This window comes from Styela clava, unplaced genomic scaffold (genome assembly GCF_964204865.1).
Source record: "Styela clava unplaced genomic scaffold, kaStyClav1.hap1.2 HAP1_SCAFFOLD_35, whole genome shotgun sequence".
Taxonomy (NCBI): domain Eukaryota; kingdom Metazoa; phylum Chordata; class Ascidiacea; order Stolidobranchia; family Styelidae; genus Styela; species Styela clava.
Window position 1 is genome coordinate 7,501 of NW_027556639.1, and position 7,500 is coordinate 15,000.

Consider the following 7,500-nt stretch of genomic DNA (forward strand, 5'->3'; position numbering starts at 1 on the left):
TTCCAATTACAGGGCCTCGTTAGAGTCCTGTATTGTTATTTTTCGTCACTACCTCCCCGTGTCGGGAATGGGTAATTTGCGCGCCTGCTGCCTTCCTTGGATGTGGTAGCCGTTTCTCAGGCTCCCTCTCCGGAATCGAACCCTGATTCCCCGTTACCCGTTATCACAAAGGTAGGCACGTAGCGTACCTTCGACAGTTGATAGGGCAGACACTTGAATGATACGTCGTCGGTGCAGAGACCGTACGATCCGCGTGGTTATCCAGAGTCATCAAACGTCACAGGACGAACCCGGTCGGTTTTGATCTGATAAAAGCGCGCCTCCCGAAGTCGGCGCTTAATGCATGTATTAGCTCTAGAATTACCACAGTTATCCACTTCGCTTACGAGACCAAATAAACCAAGACTGATTTAATGAGCCATTCGCAGTTTCGCTTTACGAGAACTCGTACTTGCACCTGCATGGCTTAATCTTTGAGACAAGCATATCACTACTGGCAGGATCAACCAGATAGCTGCGACAGCTGCGCTCGGCCCTTGCTGGGCCGCCCGGCGCGTGCTCGTCGCATTCGTTTAAGACCGAGGCGATCGCCTGCGGCCGTACTCGGCTTCGACAGTCGCTGGCCGCGACGTCCACGCTCTCGCCGGCAGTGCCAGGCGGAGCGATTTGCGTTTTTTCTTTGCTCGCCCTCTCTCGGGCTCGATCCATTCAGTTTCGCACAAACAAGAGCTCTGCCGGCCGCCTGCAGCGGTGCCTAAAACCCGGGCATAACAATGCGACCGTTCTGCTAGGCCGACAAGCGCTCAAGCCAGACGCTCGATCGAACGCCCCCTACATATTAGTCGAGACAACGGCTCGCTCATTAGCATCGCGTTTGTACTTTAACTTTTTTCGGCTCGGCTTCTTTCGACGCCGATGCCGGCGACGCAGCACTCTCTCGCCCGCCAGCCACCGAGAAAAGGGTGCGCTCCGACCGGCCCCGCACCGCTCTTTCTTGGCTCATTCGAAATTACTGTCTTTCGCTCTGACATGCCTTACCTAGGGTTAGGTTAGTATGCTTGCACGTTTGTACTTTAACTTTTTTCGGCTCGGCTTCTTTCGACGCCGATGCCGGCGACGCAGCACTCTCTCGCCCGCCAGCCACCGAGAAAAGGGTGCGCTCCGACCGGCCCCGCACCGCTCTTTCATGGCTCATTCGAAATTACTGTCTTTCGCTCTGACATGCCTTACCTAGGGTTAGGTTAGTATGCTTGCACGTTTGTACTTTAACTTTTTTTGGCTCGGCTTCTTTCGACGCCGATGCCGGCGACGCAGCACTCTCTCGCCCGCCAGCCACCTAGAAAAGGGTGCGCTCCGACCGGCCCCGCACCGCTCTTTCTTGGCTCATTCGAAATTACTGTCTTTCGCTCTGACATGCCTTACCTAGGGTTAGGTTAGTATGCTTGCACGTTTGTACTTTAACTTTTTTCGGCTCGGCTTCTTTCGACGCCGATGCCGGCGACGCAGCACTCTCTCGCCCGCCAGCCACCGAGAAAAGGGTGCGCTCCGACCGGCCCCGCACCGCTCTTTCATGGCTCATTCGAAATTACTGTCTTTCGCTCTGACATGCCTTACCTAGGGTTAGGTTAGTATGCTTGCACGTTTGTACTTTAACTTTTTTTGGCTCGGCTTCTTTCGACGCCGATGCCGGCGACGCAGCACTCTCTCGCCCGCCAGCCACCGAGAAAAGGGTGCGCTCCGACCGGCCCCGCACCGCTCTTTCATGGCTCATTCGAGTTTACTGTCTTTCGCTCTGACATGCCTTACCTAGGGTTAGGTTAGTATGCTTGCACGTTTGTACATTAACTTTTTTCGGCTCGGCTTCTTTCGACGCCGATGCCGGCGACGCAGCACTCTCTCGCCCGCCAGCCACCGAGAAAAGGGTGCGCTCCGACCGGCCCCGCACCGCTCTTTCTTGGCTCATTCGAAATTACTGTCTTTCGCTCTGACATGCCTTACCTAGGGTTAGGTTAGTATGCTTGCACGTTTGTACATTAACTTTTTTCGGCTCGGCTTCTTTCGACGCCGATGCCGGCGACGCAGCACTCTCTCGCCCGCCAGCCACCGAGAAAAGGGTGCGCTCCGACCGGCCCCGCACCGCTCTTTCATGGCTCATTCGAAATTACTGTCTTTCGCTCTGACATGCCTTACCTAGGGTTAGGTTAGTATGCTTGCACGTTTGTACTTTAACTTTTTTTGGCTCGGCTTCTTTCGACGCCGATGCCGGCGACGCAGCACTCTCTCGCCCGCCAGCCACCTAGAAAAGGGTGCGCTCCGACCGGCCCCGCACCGCTCTTTCTTGGCTCATTCGAAATTACTGTCTTTCGCTCTGACATGCCTTACCTAGGGTTAGGTTAGTATGCTTGCACGTTTGTACTTTAACTTTTTTCGGCTCGGATTCTTTCGACGCCGATGCCGGCGACGCAGCACTCTCTCGCCCGCCAGCCACCGAGAAAAGGGTGCGCTCCGACCGGCCCCGCACCGCTCTTTCTTGGCTCATTCGAAATTACTGTCTTTCGCTCTGACATGCCTTACCTAGGGTTAGGTTAGTATGCTTGCACGTTTGTACTTTAACTTTTTTTGGCTCGGCTTCTTTCGACGCCGATGCCGGCGACGCAGCACTCTCTCGCCCGCCAGCCACCTAGAAAAGGGTGCGCTCCGACCGGCCCCGCACCGCTCTTTCTTGGCTCATTCGAAATTACTGTCTTTCGCTCTGACATGCCTTACCTAGGGTTAGGTTAGTATGCTTGCACGTTTGTACTTTAACTTTTTTCGGCTCGGCTTCTTTCGACGCCGATGCCGGCGACGCAGCACTCTCTCGCCCGCCAGCCACCGAGAAAAGGGTGCGCTCCGACCGGCCCCGCACCGCTCTTTCATGGCTCATTCGAAATTACTGTCTTTCGCTCTGACATGCCTTACCTAGGGTTAGGTTAGTATGCTTGCACGTTTGTACTTTAACTTTTTTTGGCTCGGCTTCTTTCGACGCCGATGCCGGCGACGCAGCACTCTCTCGCCCGCCAGCCACCTAGAAAAGGGTGCGCTCCGACCGGCCCCGCACCGCTCTTTCTTGGCTCATTCGAAATTACTGTCTTTCGCTCTGACATGCCTTACCTAGGGTTAGGTTAGTATGCTTGCACGTTTGTACTTTAACTTTTTTCGGCTCGGCTTCTTTCGACGCCGATGCCGGCGACGCAGCACTCTCTCGCCCGCCAGCCACCGAGAAAAGGGTGCGCTCCGACCGGCCCCGCACCGCTCTTTCATGGCTCATTCGAGTTTACTGTCTTTCGCTCTGACATGCCTTACCTAGGGTTAGGTTAGTATGCTTGCACGTTTGTACATTAACTTTTTTCGGCTCGGCTTCTTTCGACGCCGATGCCGGCGACGCAGCACTCTCTCGCCCGCCAGCCACCGAGAAAAGGGTGCGCTCCGACCGGCCCCGCACCGCTCTTTCTTGGCTCATTCGAAATTACTGTCTTTCGCTCTGACATGCCTTACCTAGGGTTAGGTTAGTATGCTTGCACGTTTGTACATTAACTTTTTTCGGCTCGGCTTCTTTCGACGCCGATGCCGGCGACGCAGCACTCTCTCGCCCGCCAGCCACCGAGAAAAGGGTGCGCTCCGACCGGCCCCGCACCGCTCTTTCATGGCTCATTCGAAATTACTGTCTTTCGCTCTGACATGCCTTACCTAGGGTTAGGTTAGTATGCTTGCACGTTTGTACTTTAACTTTTTTTGGCTCGGCTTCTTTCGACGCCGATGCCGGCGACGCAGCACTCTCTCGCCCGCCAGCCACCTAGAAAAGGGTGCGCTCCGACCGGCCCCGCACCGCTCTTTCTTGGCTCATTCGAAATTACTGTCTTTCGCTCTGACATGCCTTACCTAGGGTTAGGTTAGTATGCTTGCACGTTTGTACTTTAACTTTTTTCGGCTCGGCTTCTTTCGACGCCGATGCCGGCGACGCAGCACTCTCTCGCCCGCCAGCCACCGAGAAAAGGGTGCGCTCCGACCGGCCCCGCACCGCTCTTTCTTGGCTCATTCGAAATTACTGTCTTTCGCTCTGACATGCCTTACCTAGGGTTAGGTTAGTATGCTTGCACGTTTGTACTTTAACTTTTTTTGGCTCGGCTTCTTTCGACGCCGATGCCGGCGACGCAGCACTCTCTCGCCCGCCAGCCACCTAGAAAAGGGTGCGCTCCGACCGGCCCCGCACCGCTCTTTCTTGGCTCATTCGAAATTACTGTCTTTCGCTCTGACATGCCTTACCTAGGGTTAGGTTAGTATGCTTGCACGTTTGTACTTTAACTTTTTTCGGCTCGGCTTCTTTCGACGCCGATGCCGGCGACGCAGCACTCTCTCGCCCGCCAGCCACCGAGAAAAGGGTGCGCTCCGACCGGCCCCGCACCGCTCTTTCATGGCTCATTCGAGTTTACTGTCTTTCGCTCTGACATGCCTTACCTAGGGTTAGGTTAGTATGCTTGCACGTTTGTACATTAACTTTTTTCGGCTCGGCTTCTTTCGACGCCGATGCCGGCGACGCAGCACTCTCTCGCCCGCCAGCCACCGAGAAAAGGGTGCGCTCCGACCGGCCCCGCACCGCTCTTTCTTGGCTCATTCGAAATTACTGTCTTTCGCTCTGACATGCCTTACCTAGGGTTAGGTTAGTATGCTTGCACGTTTGTACATTAACTTTTTTCGGCTCGGCTTCTTTCGACGCCGATGCCGGCGACGCAGCACTCTCTCGCCCGCCAGCCACCGAGAAAAGGGTGCGCTCCGACCGGCCCCGCACCGCTCTTTCATGGCTCATTCGAAATTACTGTCTTTCGCTCTGACATGCCTTACCTAGGGTTAGGTTAGTATGCTTGCACGTTTGTACTTTAACTTTTTTTGGCTCGGCTTCTTTCGACGCCGATGCCGGCGACGCAGCACTCTCTCGCCCGCCAGCCACCTAGAAAAGGGTGCGCTCCGACCGGCCCCGCACCGCTCTTTCTTGGCTCATTCGAAATTACTGTCTTTCGCTCTGACATGCCTTACCTAGGGTTAGGTTAGTATGCTTGCACGTTTGTACTTTAACTTTTTTCGGCTCGGCTTCTTTCGACGCCGATGCCGGCGACGCAGCACTCTCTCGCCCGCCAGCCACCGAGAAAAGGGTGCGCTCCGACCGGCCCCGCACCGCTCTTTCTTGGCTCATTCGAAATTACTGTCTTTCGCTCTGACATGCCTTACCTAGGGTTAGGTTAGTATGCTTGCACGTTTGTACTTTAACTTTTTTTGGCTCGGCTTCTTTCGACGCCGATGCCGGCGACGCAGCACTCTCTCGCCCGCCAGCCACCTAGAAAAGGGTGCGCTCCGACCGGCCCCGCACCGCTCTTTCTTGGCTCATTCGAAATTACTGTCTTTCGCTCTGACATGCCTTACCTAGGGTTAGGTTAGTATGCTTGCACGTTTGTACTTTAACTTTTTTCGGCTCGGCTTCTTTCGACGCCGATGCCGGCGACGCAGCACTCTCTCGCCCGCCAGCCACCGAGAAAAGGGTGCGCTCCGACCGGCCCCGCACCGCTCTTTCATGGCTCATTCGAAATTACTGTCTTTCGCTCTGACATGCCTTACCTAGGGTTAGGTTAGTATGCTTGCACGTTTGTACTTTAACTTTTTTTGGCTCGGCTTCTTTCGACGCCGATGCCGGCGACGCAGCACTCTCTCGCCCGCCAGCCACCTAGAAAAGGGTGCGCTCCGACCGGCCCCGCACCGCTCTTTCTTGGCTCATTCGAAATTACTGTCTTTCGCTCTGACATGCCTTACCTAGGGTTAGGTTAGTATGCTTGCACGTTTGTACTTTAACTTTTTTCGGCTCGGCTTCTTTCGACGCCGATGCCGGCGACGCAGCACTCTCTCGCCCGCCAGCCACCGAGAAAAGGGTGCGCTCCGACCGGCCCCGCACCGCTCTTTCATGGCTCATTCGAGTTTACTGTCTTTCGCTCTGACATGCCTTACCTAGGGTTAGGTTAGTATGCTTGCACGTTTGTACATTAACTTTTTTCGGCTCGGCTTCTTTCGACGCCGATGCCGGCGACGCAGCACTCTCTCGCCCGCCAGCCACCGAGAAAAGGGTGCGCTCCGACCGGCCCCGCACCGCTCTTTCTTGGCTCATTCGAAATTACTGTCTTTCGCTCTGACATGCCTTACCTAGGGTTAGGTTAGTATGCTTGCACGTTTGTACATTAACTTTTTTCGGCTCGGCTTCTTTCGACGCCGATGCCGGCGACGCAGCACTCTCTCGCCCGCCAGCCACCGAGAAAAGGGTGCGCTCCGACCGGCCCCGCACCGCTCTTTCATGGCTCATTCGAAATTACTGTCTTTCGCTCTGACATGCCTTACCTAGGGTTAGGTTAGTATGCTTGCACGTTTGTACTTTAACTTTTTTTGGCTCGGCTTCTTTCGACGCCGATGCCGGCGACGCAGCACTCTCTCGCCCGCCAGCCACCTAGAAAAGGGTGCGCTCCGACCGGCCCCGCACCGCTCTTTCTTGGCTCATTCGAAATTACTGTCTTTCGCTCTGACATGCCTTACCTAGGGTTAGGTTAGTATGCTTGCACGTTTGTACTTTAACTTTTTTCGGCTCGGCTTCTTTCGACGCCGATGCCGGCGACGCAGCACTCTCTCGCCCGCCAGCCACCGAGAAAAGGGTGCGCTCCGACCGGCCCCGCACCGCTCTTTCATGGCTCATTCGAGTTTACTGTCTTTCGCTCTGACATGCCTTACCTAGGGTTAGGTTAGTATGCTTGCACGTTTGTACTTTAACTTTTTTTGGCTCGGCTTCTTTCGACGCCGATGCCGGCGACGCAGCACTCTCTCGCCCGCCAGCCACCTAGAAAAGGGTGCGCTCCGACCGGCCCCGCACCGCTCTTTCTTGGCTCATTCGAAATTACTGTCTTTCGCTCTGACATGCCTTACCTAGGGTTAGGTTAGTATGCTTGCACGTTTGTACTTTAACTTTTTTCGGCTCGGCTTCTTTCGACGCCGATGCCGGCGACGCAGCACTCTCTCGCCCGCCAGCCACCGAGAAAAGGGTGCGCTCCGACCGGCCCCGCACCGCTCTTTCTTGGCTCATTCGAAATTACTGTCTTTCGCTCTGACATGCCTTACCTAGGGTTAGGTTAGTATGCTTGCACGTTTGTACTTTAACTTTTTTTGGCTCGGCTTCTTTCGACGCCGATGCCGGCGACGCAGCACTCTCTCGCCCGCCAGCCACCTAGAAAAGGGTGCGCTCCGACCGGCCCCGCACCGCTCTTTCTTGGCTCATTCGAAATTACTGTCTTTCGCTCTGACATGCCTTACCTAGGGTTAGGTTAGTATGCTTGCACGTTTGTACTTTAACTTTTTTCGGCTCGGCTTCTTTCGACGCCGATGCCGGCGACGCAGCACTCTCTCGCCCGCCAGCCACCGAGAAAAGGGTGCGCTCCG

The 7,500-nt window shown here is 55.4% G+C and overlaps 1 non-coding gene across 1 annotated transcript in view; it reads right to left on the reverse strand.

Moving 5' to 3' along the window:
* LOC144419322 (small subunit ribosomal RNA) overlaps window positions 1-513 on the reverse strand; it is a 1,810-nt gene extending 1,297 nt beyond the window's left edge. The window contains exon 1 of the ribosomal RNA XR_013473990.1: window positions 1-513. This exon is cut by the window's left edge and continues 1,297 nt beyond it. This is a non-coding gene — a ribosomal RNA (small subunit ribosomal RNA).
* Between the last annotated feature and the right edge of the window lie 6,987 nt (window positions 514-7,500).